At 39.4% G+C, this 16,923-nt stretch overlaps 1 protein-coding gene across 41 annotated transcripts in view; it reads left to right on the forward strand.

Annotated features, from left to right (window-relative positions):
• Positions 1-16,923, forward strand: part of LOC127168251 (receptor-type tyrosine-protein phosphatase delta) — a 311,712-nt gene that overhangs the window by 148,618 nt on the left and 146,171 nt on the right. The window lies entirely within an intron of this gene.

Here is a 16,923-nt window from a genome sequence, read left to right on the forward strand (position 1 = left end):
CAGTGTGTGTGTGTGTGTGTGTCAGAAAGATAAACAGATTTGTAGAGGTTGTAATTCTCTGGTCTAACCCGAACAGAACTTGCGGCCAGTGCTGAAGCCCTGGACACAAAACACACGCGTTCAATAGAACCCCGACCCAGCATCTGTCTCTACGCCCGTCTGTATGGTTTTGCTAATGCAGGTCATAAATGGGTCATGAATGGTCTATTGAAAGGCAGTGCTGCTTTGCAATATCGCTCTAAAGTGATTCTGCCCCTCTATAGCCCACTGCGGTGTATGTGTACGTGTGCGCTCCTCTGCGAGCGTTTGACAGATGCTTGTCTGATTTCCGTCGCTCGATCTGTAAAAACGGCTCCGCGTTCACTCTGCGCTGACATCCGCTGCGGATCTGTTGACACATCCTTCTGTGTGTGTTTCTTTAATGGCCTTATATTTCATTTCCCAGCAAAAGAAAACACCATTACCCAGAGCAGTGAGTCGCGTCGGGCCGTTCTGCTCGCCGGTGACTCCTCCTCCTCATCTGGGCTCTGATTCAATTATCCAAACACACCGCACAAACTTTCATTTAGCTCATTTCCTCAAACTGTTTCTGAAGAACTTGGTGTTTCTTTTTCTGATCCACATTCGGCTGCATTGAAAGCGTTTTGTGCGATTGTTTGTGATATAGTCAATATGCCACTGCATCAGCTGGATGCTTGCAAGTGACAAAGTGCCGCATCTCTGAATGAGGTGATTCTGTTCAGTGTTTTGATAATAAAATAAAAAAAATATTTATTTCTTCATTAGATGTGTTGACAATGAATAGAACTCAAGGTCTTGGACTCACTCGATTCTAGAAAGAAAAGCAAAACCTCACATCAAAAAAAAGTTTCAGTGTGAAATGTTGTTCATGTTTATGATGGTCTGATTCAGCCTGAAGTCTGTGAAATGTGCAGAAGCTACCCTTAGACACAGCTAATGGAGAAGCTCGTGGCATTACCGACCAAGGCCAGGCCCTGAAGTGACAACACAACAACCCGACAGAGGAGGCGCCGCAAGTAATTCGGCGTAATCGGAAATGGGCAAAGAGGGCCCGAGTCCAAGACGAGCCCCATCAGACCAGCTCTATCGTTGATTCTCTTATGCAACGTCCATTCTTTGTCAAATAAACTGGGCCACCAGAAGCTGCAGCAGTCAGCTCAGAGGGAGATGAAGACATGCTGTGTCTTTATTTTAATTGAAACATGGCTGAATAGCAACATCCCGGATTTGCATGCAGACACATACAGGGCAGCATGCCGCCTCCCCTGGGCTTCTCCGACCACATCTTTCTTACGCTAATACCAGCATACAGACCGCCACTGAAATGAGCCAAAACGGATAAGAGTATGGCCAGAAGGAGCTATGTCAGCACTACAGGATCGCCGGAGTGTGCCCACTGGAACGTGTTTAGAGAGGAGGATGCACTGAAGTTTATCGTCGGTTTGGAGGAGCACGCATCATCTGCATTAACAATTGCATAGATGGTGTTACGTTTTACGGAGAATGTTATTGTCACCTCTTCTCGAGGATCATATTCTCTGTTTGTCCACCTGAACCCAAGACAAAGACAAGACAAGATTTATGACAAGAAATTTAATAACACTCCTGCAAGAGTGCTAACCAGTTAGCTGATCCAGGCTGTTGTTCCTGTCTGCTTCTAATCCACCACCATCATACTATTTCCAAAGAAGTCAAACGTGTCCTGCCTCAATGACGTCCGGCCTGTGTGACTCACACTAATCATTGTGAAGTGCTTCAAGAAACAAGTCCTGAACCGCATTAAGTCGACGCTGCCCACCTCTCTGGACTCCCTCCAGTGTGCGTATCAACATAACCGCTTATAAGATGATGTCACATCTGGAAAACTGACACCCGTATTAAAGTAGGAAACTCTGGCACTTGAGATCCATTGTCCTGCAGATTATTTTGAATAATCCTGAAGGCTAGATTTTTATGAGGTGTTTTTGATTAGGGTTGGCGTGAAGCTCTGCAGGACAGTAGACCTTGGGGGTAAAAGTTGCCCACCCCAGCTTTAGACAATCATCCCTTCAAACTTTCAGAAAAAAATAACTGATTGTATTCACCGTCCCCCGTTCCTGGATCCTGGACTTCCAGACGTGATCACACGTTAAGCATAGTACAAGCAAGTTTGCCAAACACCTCACAATGGTGACCTTTATTAACAACAACAAGCCAACATTAAGAGATGAGATGAGTCTAGAGCGGGGTAGTCTCGGCCTCAGACGTCACGCTCATGGACCGTCGGCTGAATGTCTGATGCATACGGCACACAAAATTGGAAACACTTAAAGAGTTTCAAATCGTCATCGGATTCTTTGAATTATACAAGATTTCCTAGAGATATGTGTGTTGCGTTCTTTAATGTTCCGCCTCGAAACGTTGATGCCGTGATGCCAAACCCCATCATGGAAGAAGAAAGCCGTCATGTTTCCAACTGTGACGATGATTGCTTATCAGGATCAACTAAATGCTGGATGTTCAAAAGTATGTGAACTATTTAAAGTTCGCAGCATAGAATACTTAAAAAGTGTCCAAGAGTTTTACACAGACCAGTCTGTTATTGTGGGGACGTCTCCACGCCCCGAACAAGACGCAGCACAAAACGAAACATGATTGGTTGCTTTGCCCGTCAGTCGTATGGCCTCTTGGGCAGGCCTTGGCCATTCAAAGTGACCAAGATGCCCAGACCTTCTGCCATCAGTCTCCATGAGACCAAGAGCAGGGTTCCTCAAATCTTGTCTTGAAGGGCCAGTGTCCTGCAGAGTTTAGCTCCAACCTTGTATAAACCCACCAGAGCAAGCTATTCAGGATCATTATAAAATCACAGGTTGGTGAGTTTGATCAGGGCTGGAGCTAAACTCTGCAGGGCAGCGGCCCTCCAGGAACGGATCCGAGTACCCCTGTTCTAGAGCAATAGTTTCCAAACACGTTCAGTGTCGGGGGCTCCAGGAACGTGATTGGGAACCATTGGACTGTTGTGCAAGCAACACGGTCCTTTCTTTGAATATCTACAAAACAAAGACAGTTCCATGCCAACCACCTTCTTCTGCAAACCAATGATTCCCTGCGGAGACGGCGAGGAGCATCAAGATTCTGGGTCTGTACATCACAGCCAAACTCACCCAGTCCCTCAGTATAACATCTCTCTTTGGCAACTGAGGAGATCAAGGTACAGAAGAACCTTTGAGAACATCAACATCTATCACTCTTTTAAAACCTCAATGCTTCAGACCTCAAGACAGTGCAGCACATTGTAAAAACAACAGTTATTGGAACTTTACTCCCTCTCCCATCCAGGTCTCCAGATTGCGACTAAATGGTCACATTTTGCCACCATTTTTCCTGCCAACACCAAAAGACTCAGCAGCAGTTTTATTCCTCGGGCAGTGAAGGTACTCGATGTCTTGACATGTATTTCTATCGCCAGGAGAGAGATTGAGCTTTTACATTAACAACAACTCACAATAATAACAAGATGCCAATTTTGCACTACGACCAGTCCTTTGCAGCACATCTAATTATTACCATCAGGATTACTATCATTATAACCGTACCCCAGACCACTGTTTTCAAGCAGACGTGTATAGAAAGAAAACGAAAGAGTTTCAAAAGGCTCGAGTCTGTGACAAAAGCTCTAGTCTGGAGAAAAAGAAAAAAAAAAAAAAAAAAAAAAAACAATCTAAGAAAGAATTGTTAGGGCTCAGACATTCTTCTCAAGCTGAAATGTTTAAAGTGAGTGATCTATCAGACATCTTTCAATCGGTTCATCGGCCAACTAATATTCTCACTGTTTTACGTCTGTGTCAGAGCAGGTCCGTATTTTATTCCTTCTTCTGTTTAATGTCTACTGATTTCCTTAAAATCTTCCAAGGATCAGTAAACACCATGAGCTGCAGAACAGGACTGAACAGCCCCTCAGGGACCCGTTCAAAAAGGCCCCCATAACAAAGTCAAAGGAAATTGATTTGCACATTGTCTGTTAACAGGCTTTCATGGACTTGCTGGTAATGGCTCAGCTAGAGAAACGGTGACCTGGATATGGATTTTGTTGAGTGAAAAAAAAAAATGGAGTTTGATGGTGTATTGTAGATCAATGTAGTGATAATCACTGTCCAGGACCCAGCTCAGAGGTCTTTCTTTGTGATCTGAACCCAACGTTATAATGTGTGCCTCTCCATGTGTGCATTTTCAGAAATGGGAAAAGTGCTGCAGGAAACGTTTGTTCCCCTAAATGCAATTCCGACATGAATTTTATGATAAAGCTGGAGTTGTTATGAACTGTCTTTTACAATACACATTGCTGTGTTAAATAGCTTTTGTTACTAAAATGAGAAATATGGAAGTTTGTGCAAGGAGTCTAAATTATATGCAGCACTACGAGTACCATTAGGACTCTGTGTGTGTGTGTAATAGCTATTCCATTTTCTGTGACAACTATAATACATATTAGTGTTATGAGAAAATGCAGGTCATTAACCAGCAGGCTTTATGGCTAGAGTTCAGTGTGGGTGATGCTAGTAACACATTCACAGAAGGAAAGAGCGAGAGAGAGAGAAAGGACGTCCTTTCTTCTGTCTCACATACGTTGCTGTGTTTCCGCTTCCTGTCTCACTCAGTTTCCTGTCTCATTTTCTTATTTTTCTCAACTTCCTGTCTCTCTCAACCATTTCTTTGTTTCATGTTTATCTCAATTTCCTACTTGCTTCCTATTTATTTCAACTTCCTGACACTTGCAGAAACAATTTTTTAGCTTCCTGTCTACCTTGCTTCTCTCAGCTTCCTGTCTCTCTCAACTTCCTGTTACTCTGAGTGTTATCAATTTCTCATTTTTGAGAAGTTTCCTGCTTTCACTCAGCTTCCTATCTCCGTCAATATCCCATTTCTGTTTCCTGTTTCTCTCAATACCTAGTTTCCTATTTATCTTAACTTCCTGTTACTCGCAGTTTCCTGTGTATCTCAATTTCTTATTTTTTATCTTCCTGTCCAACTCAGTTTTCTGCTTCTCTCAACTTTGTTTCCTTTTTTTTTTTTTTTTTTTTTTTTTTTTCTTTTTAAGCTTCCTTTCTTACTTAGTTTCCTGTTTCTCACTGGATCCTGTCTCTCTCAACTTCCTGTTACTCTGTTTCCTGTGTAAAGCTGTTAAATGATGATAGTGTTTAATTGCATCCAAAATAAGTTTTTTGTTTACATAATATATATGTGTGTACTGGCCCAGATAGCACATGTACGTCTGCAAGATGTCTGTTAAAGATCTCTTGATCTGGAAAGCATCTGCTGTGTATAAACGTCTGGCAGATGTCTGTAAGATGTCACTTTTACATACATTCTAAATAATAAACATCTTAAAGACATCTAATGGACATCTATTTGACATCTAATAGGAAATGTGGCAACAGATGTATTGCAGATGAGCAAACTACGTCTTGCAGATGTAAATGTAGACGTCAAATAGATGTCTCCGAGATGTATGTGTGCTATCAGGGGTGTATATTTATGTATATGTAAATACATACACACAGTATATATTTAGAAAATATTTAAATGTGTATATACATGTATAGATTTATATTTATATAACTGGTATTATATATTAATATTTTAATATATAAGCATAACATATTTTTCTTACACACACACATACATGTATATTTATTTATAGACATAGCAAATATACACTGTACACACACACACACACACATATATTATGCAAACAAAAACTTTTGTTTTGGAGGTGATTAATTAGTTAATTGTTAAACAGCCCTATTCCTGTGTATCTCAATTTCTTATTTTTTAACCTGTCTGACTCAGCTTCTTGTCTCTCAGCTTCCTGTCTCTCCATTTACTGTTTATCTTAGTTTCTTATTTCTTAGCTTCCTGTGTCTCTGAACGTCCTGTTTCTCTTGGTTTCTTGTTTCTCTCAACTTTCTATCTTTCGACTTCCAGTTTGTTTCAACTTCTTGTTTATCTCAGTTTATTCTTTATTCTTCTTAGCTTCCTTTCTCACTTAGTTTCCTGATTCCCACAGGTTCCTGTCTCTCTCAACTTCCTGTTACTCTGTTTCCTGTATATATCTCAGCTTCCTGTCTTTCCCCATTTCCTGTCTCACTTTCCCTGCATCCCAGTGTGCATACTATCCACCCTATCTGCCCTAAATATATTGAAAATTACTTGTATCAAATAGAATTTAGGATGGATAGTATGCACATTGGGATGCAGGGTTTGTTTCCTTTTTGTTCATTTAGCTTCCTGTGTCTTTCCATTTCCCGTCTTTCATTTTCCTGTCCGTCTTATTTTCCAGTTTGGCGTCTTCACGTCTCTGTGGTCTGGCTCAGGTCAGTTCTAATGTTAATTAAGACATAATCATCAATAGTTGGAGATTCTGAAGACAGCGCAAGATAGAGAGAGACAGGAAATGGCGCTGATTTACGTACGATGAGTTTCTGTCAGAACCTCCTTCCCGTTCCCTCCGTTAATGTTTTCTGTTCTATGGGCTCTGACAGGAGCAGGCTTCCAGTCGGCCTCTCTCATCTCCAGATCTGATTTATGAAACGTTTCGGGCCACCGTCATAATGAGGTACCTGTATCAGGGCTAAATGAGGTCAGCGTGAAGGGCTTTACGCAGGAGGTTGATTATGAATAATGACAGATACTATTAAAAATATGAGCCGTCAGTTGTGTGATGGTTGAGAGAAACAAATCTGAAGCGAGATTTTCAGAAAGAACCATTTGCGTCTGCAGCTTGCCAAGCTATTCGTTCGTTCGTTGTTAAAGCCACGGAACAATGACAGTAGCGACAGATCTTTGTTCCGTATTGTGACATACACTCTAGTGAAGTGTATTATTGAATATAAAAAAATTTAAGCGGGACTTGTTTTTTTGCATCAGTTGATTGGATGTTGAAATGTGGGTGTGGCTCTCAAATGTATGCAGATCAACTTGACCTTGCAGGGGTGGAGTTTCAACAGACTAAAATTGGTCTATTGTTAGAAACGAGTCCTCTGATGTCACTGGGCCACTGGAGTGGATGGAATGTTTGGTATGTTTATTATTAGCGTAACAACTAGTTATTGTTTTAGCAACCGCACATTCATATCTGACTCCGTTCTGGAATGTACCGTCCAAACAATTTCTGACGGACAAAGTTACACAGAACCGTTTTCTTTCTTGAATCTGTGGTTTCATTCCAAACGCTGGATCTCTTTTTAACTGGTTTATTCAAAGAAACTGTCCAAAAAACACTAAAGTACCCTCGATATGTGTGATTAAGACGACTAAATATCACAGAGAAATGTTTTATCACATAACGACACTTGTTGTAGCTTTTTTTTCCATTAACAAGCTTCAGTATTTTGAAAACTGTACTAGTTACGGGTGATAGAAGTAAAGCTACTGACTAACTTATGCAATTGTCTTGCCACACTATTAGCATTAGCCATGCAGAACTGCGGTGTGTGTGTGTAAGTGTGTATTGTGCTCACTTAAGAGGAAACATTGCATCTGTTTGTGGCAGCTGTGTCAGTGATGCAAACACACACACCGGATACGCTCACAAACACCCGTCTGTCTCCACGCCGGCTGTCTGACGCTCAAGACTCACTTGAATACAGTGGCCGTTGAAAGCGAAACGCGGCCTCCGTGTTCCTCCGAGCAGCTTTCGCCATCCTCCGGTGTAATTCACACAATGAGCAGCAAAACATCTCCAATCTGATCCAGAGAAGAAATAATAACAATAATAATAATGCGAATAATCTTAACGGGTCCTGCACTCTATGCAAATGAAGGCAATCACCTCCCTCGTCAAGCTCGGTTAATTGCGCCCTCTTTAATTTCATGAATAAATATCACATTTTTAAGCGAGCGCGCGGCCGCCCCCTCCGGAGGAGAGCGTGTGAGTGGGAGGATGTTCGGCTGGAATAATAAGCGTGTGGCGTTTCTATCGGCGCGTGGATCGACCCACGACAGCAGCAGAGCCGCTCAGATGCGGGACAGAACGTAACACACATTTGCACTTGCCATTCATGCTTTTTGTGTTTACACATTTGGCACACACTTTCAGGAAAAATGACTTGCTGTAAGACAGTTTATCAGCTCAAGTGCGCCCTGTGAATCGATCCCATGACTATGGTGTTTTTAGCGCCACGTGCTGCTGTTTGAACTACAGGACTGCATACGCATTTTAGGAAATACTAGCTTAGTTTTATCTCTAGTATGAGGCCATGGAGTGTGCCTCAACTGTTTGTGAAATGGAGCTTTGTGCTCTTGTATCCTACCTCCCTCATTCGGCACAAATCCAAACATTACATAATATTTCCATATTTGCAATGCATCCAAATGGTAAACTATTAATTATTATGTAAACTATAGACTTTTTACTTCAGTCACGTTCTAACGGTGACACAGTGAGGCAGGAGTGCTGATGTTTGGTTCACTGTGTTTTATTTTGATAAAGTACCAACTGCGCTGTAAGTTAGCAATACTAGACACCTGGAACTGGTATGTTTTGTGTTTGTGCGCTGGCGCGATTACTTCAACTTTTCCTCATACCAGCAAAATCAACTTAAACAAAAAACAAATAGGATGTCGCTTTCTGCCATTTGAGTTTCCTTTCTGTCACAAAACTGAACTGAAACTCAGCAAATCGGCTACATTACGTGTTGCACAGTTTTTCCCCCTTGTCTATTAGTTAACTAAATTAAATATGACTAGTATTTATTCCTTGTATGCAGATTGTATAGCCTATATATGACATTAATTTGATATAATATTTAGTATTTTCACATGTAGGTGGAAAAAATTGTAATTTGTACTACTGTCTGTTTAAAATAAATGAAAAGAAACCTAGCATAGTAGATTTGTTTTTCTTTTTGTTTTCATTTTTCTTTTTTTCTGGTGTACCAGGTGTGGTTAGTCATCCCCGTTGTCAGCTACGCTGCAATTGTAGTGGTTAGCCAGGCCCGGTTGTACGAGGTACTAGGTGGTACTAAATACCCTCAAACGAAAGCAAAAGCAATTGAAGATCTGGCAAACTATACAAACTATCCTTTTTTTTTTCCCTTTTTTTTATAACACATATCTATTTGTAATTTATTTTTACATTTATTTTACTTCATTAAATCATACTATTTTAAATATATTAGCACTTCAAGACAAACGGATAAAATTTTTAAATGGGATGAGTATGACTTGTAATGTTTTTTAAAGAAGTCTCTTATGCTCATCAAGGCTGCATTTATTTGATCAAAAATACAGAAAAAAACAGTAATATTGCAAAATGTTATTGCAATATAAAATAATGGTTTTTATTTTAATATACTTTAAAATATAATTTATTCCTGTGATGCAAAGCTACATTTTCATCAGCTGTTACTCCAGTCTTCAGTGTCACATGATCCTTCAGAAATCATTCTAATATACTGATTTATTATTAGAATTATCAATGTTGAAAACAGTTGTGCTGCTTAATATTTTTTTTTTTTGGAACCTGTGATACTTTTCAGGATTCTTTGATGAATGAAATGTTAAAAAGAACAGCATTTATTTAAACTAGAAAGGTTTTCTAACAATATACACTACTGTTCAAAAGTTTGGGGTCAGTACATTTTTATTCTTTCTTTTTTTGAAAGAAGTTAATACCTTTATTCACCAAGGATGTGTTCAATTATTAAAAAGTGAAGATTTACATTTTTAGAAAATATTTATATTTTGAATAAATGCTGTTCTTTTTAACTTATTCATTAAAGAATCCGGTTTTCAACACTGATAATAAATCAGCATATTAGAACAAATTCTGAAGGATCATGTGAGACTTAAGACTGGAGTAACAGCTGATGAAAATTCAGCTTTGCATCACAGGAAAAAATTATATTTTAAAGTGAATTAAAACAAAAACCATTATTTTTATATTGTAATAACATAATGCTATATATATATATATATATATCTGTAGTACCAGTATATCTGTACTTTTGATGAAATAAATGCAACCTTGATGAGACTTAAAAAAAAACAAACAAAGTCCACGCTTGACACCTCAGAGAAAACAGCCTGATGAATGTTGATGTATGCTGTGATGAAGAATGTCAAAGAACATCATGGTACTCGTCCAAAAACTACTAGTGATTGTTAGTTTGGCAGTGGCAGCATGTGTTTGTGTGATGTGGCTCCTCGTGTTCCTGTAAAACCCGGTCAAACGCGTCAACACGCAGTGTCACACGTGTGATGCAGACCGTCCGTGTGAGATTCACTTCACATTTTAATTCACCAGCAGCCACTCCACTCCATCAAACTCTCGTAAGCGTAATTAAACGATCGCTCCGCATTTCGAGCCGCCGCGTGTAATTGCTCACATTCACGTCATGTTTCGACACAGTCGGCCGTAATATAAGCCCCCTCAGAAGCTCTTTTGATCAGGCCGGAGTCGCGCGGATGCTGGGGCTGTACTTTATTAAGTCTAAATGAATGTAAAGCCGGCCGGCGCGCTATAAATAACCGCAGATGCTCCTCTGATCTCAGCTGTTTCTTAACACACTTGATTTCCCCGCACTTTGAGCGTCTTCAGAGCTTCATTGTGCCGAATATTCACCGGAAACTTCCGCGCGGCTGGATCGGCACACGAGAGCCTGGAGTCGCTCGTCTTTTTTGCGTCTCGTGCTCTAATTCCCTCCTGCTCCTCCGCTTCTCTCTGGCGTTCTAATCGTAACAGAAGCGGGCAGATCAAACAGCTGTGTGACACATCGATTTCTCAACACGGTTAGATGTTCTGGAATTATGCGCCGGAGATCACGCAAGCGTTCTACAGCATCTGTGCTGTCACATCAGACTGTAACGGCACAGGTGTCAAACGCAGACGTCCACGCTAATGAACGCTCCGTGAAAACTTACATTAACGATCCGTAGATCAACGCCGCTCTCGTCCGCAGAGAATCGCTGTGCTTTTCCAGTCACACGGCGGAGGTTGAACGTCCACCGAGAGTCTTTGCGGTTTAATAGTTGCTCAGAATCGCATTCGGTCGTTTGGTTTTCCTGTTCAACATCTGGAGCCGAATGACCGATTAGCAAACAGATCGCTCTGGATTGGATGATCAATGCTTGAAGTCATGTGAGATAGCCGATATACACACACCTGAGATTAGGTTCCGATTTTAAAATCCCCCTGTAGTTAAAATCTCTTAAAACTCCTCTTTGATCATCAAAATGAGATGTTTAAATGTTTTTGTCTTATGAAAATAAATTTCTCACGCCTTAAAACAGCTTAAATGTAACGACCTCTCTTGCCTCATTTACTATGTATGAATATGCAAATTAGCCCCGCCCCCACTCAGTCACACCAGCCACAGCCTCCTGATCCATTAACTGAACTGTAGTAAATGCGATGTAATGGCGATACACTGATAATAACTGATAAAACGATGTTTTTACTAGCGGACGACTATAGTGGATATTATAACATTCGGTAAAGTCACTTACTTGATGATGTTGTGTCCTCAAAATGCTTTGAAGGCTCAAATGCAGCCTAATTCCGATTCGCGCCGGCGAACGTATGCGTGTGAAGTGCGGACGCCAACGCGAGACGGACTTCGGGCTAGCAGTTAGTGGCTAGTGGTTTTACTCTATTTAATGTTTGGTTTTGTACTGGTCATCATTTCACATGCTAATGAGAGGAGTCCGTCCATTAGAGTGATTGGTTATTGAAGTTTGTGATGTGGAAAAATAATCGCGTTTGTGGGACAGCCGTTGGGAGACTACAGTCTGAAAGAGAAAATACTCAGCAGTGGTGTTGATTAATGGATTGGCACATGGTTTGTCTAAAAGCACAATGAAAACACCGCATAGACAAATAAACAACAAAAAAATTTGATTTTCACTACAGGGGTGCTTTAACAATTTTAATGCAACTAAAAGTGATAAAGTGATAAATATCTGTAATATTCATAATTTTAATATAAATAATGTCTATCATAGTTTAGCAGTATCAGGTAAGCAAGTGCTGTTTTTACCAAATATCAGCACAATTGCAAGTGATGTTTATTAGACTGTCGTATGAAATCTGTAATAAATGAATATACATTTACTTACATTTTAGACACTGTATCGTCAAAATTGTATAATTTCTCTGTTTTGACAATGAAATGGTTCCAAACAAATCTTTGATCAACAAACAGCAGTTTCATTACTGAATGAACTGGTTGAGCGAATCATTCAATGACTCATTTATAAAGATGTTCACTCTTTTTTTTTTTTTTTTTTTTTCTCTGAATGATTCAGTGACAGTTTACATAATTACTGTTTTTTCATAGTTTTTTTTTTTTCATTTCTATATCATTTTATTAGATTAGTAAAATTTTCAAATAGTTTAATTCTAGTTGAATTTACTGATTTAATTAATGAATATGATGTAACACATGGCATACAGTCAATTTAAAAAGATGCCCTTATAAAGGTGAACATACACCTGGAAATCATTTTAACAGTGGAAATATCACTATTTAATAGAAAAGTTAATTTCTCTCACTGCCTGGGATGCAGATCCGTTTAATTCTATATTTGATGAATTCGACAGAAATTTTATATTCTGTCAAATGTACTGTAAATATCTGCAGTGTAATTTCAAAAATAACAGTAAGACGCCTACAGTTACACTAGTAACTAAATAAATTGGTGAAAGTAATGGTGTTGCGATTTTTATTATTAATAAATGTCATTATGTACTGTCTTTTGTCATGTTGCTGTGCTCTGTGTTTTGTAAAAGCAGTGAGCTGCAATGTTACTGTGGTTTTACTACAGATAATGGGCTTTCTGACAACACCCTGGTAAAGTCACAGTAACGCACGACCCTAAAGGAGTTATTAGTCTAATACATATAGTGTGTGTGTGTGTGTGTGTGTGTGTGTGTGTGTGTCTATACTAAATCTCTAGTTTTGACCTTCTTGCTCCTAAACAGCAGACATGATTCATGTTGCTCATTTCATATTATGTGTGTATTTAGGGTCACACACACACACATTATTACTCTATGGATGTTTGAAGACTAGGTTGTGTGTGTGTGTGTGTTTCAGTATGTTGTGGAGTTATTAGTATTCTGAATATCTTTGCTCATTTGTTCATGTGCACATGTTTCCCTGCGGATAGAAGCGTCTGTGCATTTGCTCTTATTAGCATCTGTTTATTTATTCATGACGTTTAACTCAGTTTTTGTCCAGTTTGTCATCATGTAAAAAGCAGCATCGTAATAATGAGGCGACGCGGACGCGCGCTCACCTGTCGACCTTGAAGGTCGCGCTCGGCTCCCGCAGGTCAGCGTAACGGCCCGCGGCGGCTAGGGGACTGTGGACGTTTGCTTTTATTTGCTCTTAACGACGGTTTTCTCTCGTAACAAGAGCTGAAACATCTTCTTCAGGCCTGGAAGAGCTTCAGGCGCCTCAAACTCCCTCGCAATGATCCACCGTAAACTTTTATAGCAGGATAAATCTCTCACTGTGAGTGTGTGTGTGTTCCATACTTCTAGCAATCTGGCTCATTAGGTTTTAGTTTAGTCAATGACAAACCCAAATGATCTGCCTCCATAACAACACAAACATCCCGTAATAAGCCAGTGACCTCTGTAGGGCTTTGGTGATTCAGAAATACCTGCTCACATTATATATTACTGTAGTGTTTATTCATATTTTAAATGATCTTTTTTCTTATTCTCAATTTTCAGTTTGTATATGAAGAGTTCAGATGCAAAAGCGTCCAAGTACGTCTGACGTTTCTCTTTAAAATTTGCATTTCTTTCTGGCTAGTATGTATAGGTTTGTATGTAAGTACTGGTACCTCTGAATGGGTTGAGGCTGGAATTGAGCGCATTTGAAGTGAAAGTACTTGATGAACATACATGTGTAGAGCATTCACTCGTTATCGTTATCTCATGTTTGACCAATATGGCTTTTGCATTGGAACTCTTCATATATGCTTTTTTGTTGTTGTTGTTGTTGTTGTTGTTGTTTTTGTTTAAAAAAAAAATGAACACTGAGATAATTACTTCTCTAAAATTGATAATTTCAATATTTGTTCATTTCTTCTTCATATGTCTAAATATATTCCATTATAATTTTGCTTCATTTCATCTTAACATTAGTGGCCCAAGTACCCCTCACTGAGAGTTAGACAAGTTTTATAGGGCTCGTATTATTTCTTGACATTTGGAAATTAATTATCAAAACATGCTGAACTCCATCTTCAACCCAAACATATGGCAGCTAAAGAACAAATAAAAAAAAAAAAAGAAGAGGAAAAAAAAAAGCTATTTCATTCTAGAAGACAAATAGAATGAATGCATTACTTTTGGTGCAAAATACGCTTGACTAATATTATAAATATTATAAATAGAGTTTAGCAGGGAAGAAAACTGAAATAATGTGCACTATGCTTCTTTTATCTTGATTATCATGAGCTGTCTAAACACTGGTATCAGAGATTCTCATGTGCGGAGCTGGATAACGGCGTCTTGTCATGTCTGGAGTGCAGAGTAAAAGCTGATGTATTTGAGGAAAGAGTCTGTTTGTGAGCGCGAGCGCGTGGGGAGGTTTTCATGGCGCGACCCCCTGCCGCACAGCCACTTATTCTGAGGAAGAGAGCCGTTTCTCGAGGCACACACACACACACACACACACACACACACACACACATATGTTCACATCCAGCTCATCTGAATTTCTAAAGCTCCGCTTTCACTATGTGTAATTTCCACATGACTGGAGCAGCAGAACGAGCCGAGAAGATGTTATTCCACCATGTTACAGCAGATCTGCTCCCGACACTGTGTGTGTGTGTGTGTGTGTGTGTGTGTATTTCCACAAGTACAGTACATTAATACCAATTAATACAATGACTGTGATTGGTCAACTCCTGTATGTCCAGCAGAGCCCAAATTGCTTTGGTTTCTTTACTGTAAAACTACATAATTTAAGCAAATAAATAAATAAATGAGAAACCTAGTTGATTTTAATAATAATAATAATAATAATAATAAAAAAAACAAATACATACAAAGTGCCACCTTTCTGAGAAGTTCAATTTATGGGTTGTAAACTAAAATGAAATAAAATTGATCAAATGATTAGTTTTTCCTTGATAAAGGGATACAGTGAGACATTTACAAGTGAATTTCAGTTTATTTAAATACAAAAAATCTCAATTCAGGAATTTAAAATGATAAACAAGCCTAAATCACGTTAGGCTGTATCATGATTCCTGCATTTCTATTGTTAAATTTAAAAAATAATAATAATAATAATACGATTTTTTTTTTTTTTTATTCTTACACTTACTCCAAAGTGTGTGAATAACTCTTGTTAAACACAAATGTGAGTGAAATGCTCGCACCGTTAACCAATTAGCTGGTTTTTACCGCACGTTTTACCGACACTGAACACACTGCCGCCGGTTACGCTGAAGCTGCTTCTGGACGTGTGGCTGCTTGTGAGCGTAATGGACTTTAACTGGTTGCAAAGCCTCATGGGACTCCAGAACCAATTGAGAGAGTGTTGAGGAATCCTGCGAGCGAAGCGTCTTCAGAGTTTAATGAGGACCCAGGGGACGAGCGCTCGGCGGACACGACGACAGTGGCTTCGCAGCCAATCGGGAGCTGTGAAACTCACCTGCTGCTTCTGCTGGAGCACGAGCCCATCAGCGCAATCACACTCACCGCCGTTCACACCACAGAAGAACACGTGGGAAAAACGCACACTGAACAGAAGCTGTGCCATGATTCAGCAGGTGGAGCCAGTGCTCACATTCTGCGTTTTGATTGGCTGACCGGATTGTCAGTCATCAGTTCGGGACTGAACAGACAGACAGCTGACGTTATATTCAAATGTGAATGAACAAACAGAACAGTGGTGTAGAATTTAGGGGGTGTTTACACAGCACCGCTTTTCAACTAAAAACAGAAAACTATGCCTTTTTGCCATTCGTTTACATGACAGTGGCGTTTTGGCAGCCAGAAAACGCAAACGAAAAACAATACCATTATTGTCTTTCACTAATCTTTGAAAACAGTGACGTCACACGCATATTATGTTCAGTTCAGTCTGTAGGAATGTGTATGTGTGCAGCCATGCAGTGTTTCTTACAAAGTGACTTTGCCACCTACTGGCCTGGCATGAATAATTCAGCATTTTTTTAATTAGAGGTCGACCGATATTGGATTTTACCGATACCGATAACTAGGTTGGACCACACTGACCGATACCAATTAATCGACCGATAGTTTTTAAAATGGATACTGAGCGGAAAATAAATAGTGCTCTACTGTAATTATATATTGATCATTACAGTTCATTGTTCAATAATGTTAACAAAAGCAACTAAAATTTTTAAAATATATCAGTAAATGCTGAAATTAACACTACAATAGTTCTATTCTACAGCTTTTATCAATCTTAATGTTACAAATGGACTCCTATTGTAAAGTGTTACCATTACATCAACAACAAGATGGCCATCTTTAAATATCTACACAAAGGCCACAGTATTGAAACTGCATACATATGGATATTGTGTACTTTCACAATTTAACTGCTTCTATTCTATCAACTATCGGTGCCGATTAATCGGCCAAACCGATACATCGGTCGACCTCTAATTTTAATGGATGTGCATGAATGGGATCAATTTGACAAAATGTACCCTTACTTTGACACAATTTTCACTCAAATTGCTAGTGAATTTCATAAAGAATTTCAAAGAAACCGCAAGTAAGTTTGTAGAAAGACTGTGGTGTTTGGTGTTTTGTGGAAACCATCGTACATTTTATTTTTCAGGATTCACAGATGAATAGAAAGTTCAGCAGTCATTTGAAATATAGATCTGTTGTAACATTATAAATGTCTTTACTGTCAC

This window comes from Labeo rohita, chromosome 7 (assembly GCF_022985175.1).
Source record: "Labeo rohita strain BAU-BD-2019 chromosome 7, IGBB_LRoh.1.0, whole genome shotgun sequence".
Classification (NCBI taxonomy): Eukaryota; Metazoa; Chordata; class Actinopteri; order Cypriniformes; family Cyprinidae; genus Labeo; species Labeo rohita.